Here is a 3,977-nt window from a genome sequence, read left to right on the forward strand (position 1 = left end):
TTTCTTTGGGGAATCTGGTTGGTTGTCGTCAGTGGTTGTCAGCTTGGTCCCAGCCATAGCGCTAGGTCTGTTTTCTCAATCTGGGGCATTTTGGTGGAGGATGGAGGGAATGGTGACAAGTGCCTTAAGTTTTTGAGCACGTTGGGTTTGGGTGCCTTTGGGTTTCTGAGTAGAAGTTCCCAGTGGGCGACTGAAAGCTTAGGGGTGAGGGTGGGTCACTGAGGGGAAGAGTGTGGAGGTAAAATGAGGAGGTGGTCTTCCCCCTGAAATAGCTAAGTCTTTGAGCCGGGAAGTCTATTGGCTCAGCTTAGGTCAAGAACCTTAGACATTATACTCCCCTGATGGAGCGCTGGGCTTTCTAGAAATGTTCGTGTAATATACATCAGCCCTGAAGATGTTCATTTGCTTTTAACTCCGCATGTCTTATCCTAAGAAAACCAGCCAAGATCCAGACAAAATTTTATGTACAAAGATGTTTGTGGTAGCCTTATTTACGATATAAAAAATGGGAACGGTTCCAACATACAAAGGTAGAGGCTGATTAAGGAAAGTATGGGTTTTACCAACACAGTGATTCTCAAGACTGCCAAAGAGGCCAAAGGCTTCTAGGGGTCGCCTCAAGGAATGAGCTGAGGCAGGGCCAGGCAGAGCCAGAGCCCCCTGTCTTAGCCTCAGCCAGGCAATGTAGAGCAGTCAAGGGCAGGATGGAGAGGGAAAACCCTTACTCTCTCTCCCCTAAGGCCTCGTGCTGGTGGGTACCAAGGGCAGGCCCACCTGGGTACCAACAATAAAGGGTGTAATCGTTTTCTCTTGTTATGTAATAATTTATCACAAATTTAGCAGCTTAAAACATCCATTTAGTAGCCCAAGCGTCTGCGGATCTGAAGTCTGGGCATAGCATGTCTCTGTTCTCTGCTCTGTGAGGCTGAAATCAAGGTGTTGGCCAAGCTGGATTCCTTTCTAGGGGTTTCTTCACCAGTCAGAGAAACTCTGTTTTTAAAGGGCTTGTTAAGTCAAGTCCACCCAGATCATTTCCCTCTCTTAAGGCCAAATGACTTGGGACTGTAATTACATCTACAAAATAACTTTACAGTAGTGCCTAGGTTAGTGTGAAGAGGGTGCTGTCCTTACATGAAAAGATATTGACTCCGTAGAGCCCAAGAAAGAAAAATAAAGAGCAAAGGAGGAAGTTATTGCATGTTTGTATCTATTTTGAAATATGTAAGGCCTTTGATGTTGGGTATAGTTTCATTTTGTGATAAAAATAAATGCTAAAAATAATGTAGTATGAAAGAGGAGGAGTTAGATCATCTGCTATGGGTATTAAAAAATAGACTAGGTATGACACCAGCTCTCCTCCCTTCTTTCAGTCGTTTCCTGAATTATTAATTGCTTGTTATTATCTGGAGGCGGAGGATGGGGCTGATTGTCAAAAGACTGGCTCTGGTGTTTTATAGAAAACTTTCAAGAGCATGTCCATACTCTCTCTAGAATGGGGGGTTATTTGTCGCATATTGTGCTCAGATAACAGGAAAAATCTCATTCCACATCCTATTATAAATGCTTAGTGGCCATTTGGATTTCCTTTTCGCCATCTTCATCCTTTGCAAGATGCACTGGTTCCAGATCGGAAGTCAGTCACTGGTTCCGAAGGGAAGTCAGATTCTCAACTGACTGAGCCACCCAGGTGCCCCTCCCCTTCTTTTCAAATATTGGTGCCAATACTTTTCCTGTCTCAGTGCATCAATCCAAACCTTGAAATCACGGTTGAATCACAATGGACATCAAGCCTTTTTCCTGTTTCTGAGGGCAGTGGGTTCGGCATGGCCTCATGTGGTTGAATGGTTGTTACTGGTTTTGTTAAGAATACATTATTGGGGCGCCTGGGTGGCTCAGTTGGTTAAGCGACCGACTTCAGCTCAGGTCATGATCTCGCAGTTTGTGAGTTCGAGCCCCGCGTCGGGCTCTGTGCTGATGGCTCGGAGCCTGGAGCCTGCTTCAGATTCTGTGTCTCCCCCTCTCTCTACCCCTCCCCTGTTCACGCTCTGTGTCTCTCTATCTCTCAATAATAAATAAACGTTAACAAATTTAGAAAAAAAAAAAAAAGAATACATTATCAGTGTTTAGTTATTTTCTTCCAGTTCTGTTTTACTTAGAGTTTATTAGGAATGGCTGCCAAATTGTACCCAACACCGCGAGAGAACAGTTTCCTCTTTTAACTCATGGATGTAATGAAGTGTGTCACTTACCACTTTTCTGATAATAAAACAAATGTTTGGGGTGCCTGCGTAGCTCAGTTAGTTAAACGTCTAACTCTTGATTTTGGCTCAGGCCAAGATTTTACCCACATCAGGCTCTACACTGATGGCTCAGAGCCTGCTTGGGGTTCTCTCTCTCCCTCTCTCTGCCCCTCTCCCACTCATGTATGCGCAAGTGCACACTTTCTCTCTCTCTCTCTCTCTCTCAAAATAAATATTGTAAAAAATGCACTTTAAAAGATCATGTATTAAAAATGTTTGTGCATCAAAGAGCACTATCAAGAAAGTGAAAAGATAATTCACAGGATAAGAGAAAATATTTGCAAATCATATATGTGATAAGGGTCTAGTATATGGAATTATAAAGAATTCTTACAACTCAACAACAAAAAGACAACCTGGGGCGCCTGGGTGGCTCAGTCCGTTAAGCGTCCGACTTCAGCTCAGGTCGTGATTTCACGGTTTGTGGGTTCAAGCCCCGCATCAGGCTCTGTGCTGACGGCTCAGAGCCTGGAGTCTGTTTCCGATTCTGTGTCTCCCTCTCTCTCTGTCTGTCTCTCAAAGATAAATGTTAGGAAAAAAAAGACAATCCAATTTAGAGGTGACAAAGGACTTGAATAGACATTTCCCCAAAGACGATATACAAATAGCCAAGAAGCACATGAAAACATGCTTAACCTCATCAGTTATTTGGAAGATGCAAATCCTATCTCTTCACACCCACTAGGAAGACTATAATAAAAGAGAGAAGCAATAAGAAAATATCGTTGAGGACGTGAAGAAATTAGAACCCTCAAACACGCTGGTGAGAATGCAAAATGGTGCAGCCACTGTGAAAAAAAAAATAGTCTGGTGGCTCCTCACACAGGTAAACACAGAATTACCATAGGATTCAGCAATTCCACTCCTGGGTATATATCCAAGAGAATTGGAGGCGTTGAAACATATAAGAACGTTTACAAGAATGTTTACAGTGACACTGTTTATAATACCCCAAATAGGAACAACCCAAATACCCATCAACTGTTAATGGATAAAGAAAACATGGTATATCCGTACAATGGGGTGTTATTCAGTCATAAAAGGGAATAAAGTTACTGACACATGCCACAACATAGGTGACCCCTGAAAGCATTATGTTAAGTGGAAGAAGATACAAACAAAAGGCCACACAGTATATGATTCTGTTTACGTAAAACGCCCAGAAGAGGCAACAGCGTGGAACCGGAGAACAGATTAGCGGTTGCCGGGAGCTGGGGGAGGGAAGAATGCGGAGTGACTGCTAACGGGTATAGGGTTTCTTTCCTTTTAGGGTGATGAAAATGTTCTACAATTTGATGGTGGTGATGGCTGCACAACAGTGTGAATATGTAACACTGTGGATGTGTTAAAGACCACCGAATTGTACAATTAGAAAACTTTTTTTAATCTTTATTTATTTTAGAGAGGGAACCAGAGAGACAGAATGCAAGTGGGGGAGGAACGGAGAGAGAGGGAGACACAGCATCCGAAGCAGGCTCCAGGCTCTGAGCTGTCAGCACAGAGCCGGACACGGGGCTCGAACTCATGAACCACGAGTTCGTGACCTGAGCGGAAGCCAGACGATGAATCGACTGAGCCACCTAGGCGCCCCTGAATTGTACAATTTTAAAGGGTGAATTATCTCAAGAAAACTTTTATTTTTAACAGGGTTATGTGTGTTGTAAGCAACACAGTCTA

This window comes from Panthera pardus, unplaced genomic scaffold (genome assembly GCF_024362965.1).
Source record: "Panthera pardus isolate Hobbes unplaced genomic scaffold, ASM2436296v1 HiC_scaffold_12, whole genome shotgun sequence".
Classification (NCBI taxonomy): Eukaryota; Metazoa; Chordata; class Mammalia; order Carnivora; family Felidae; genus Panthera; species Panthera pardus.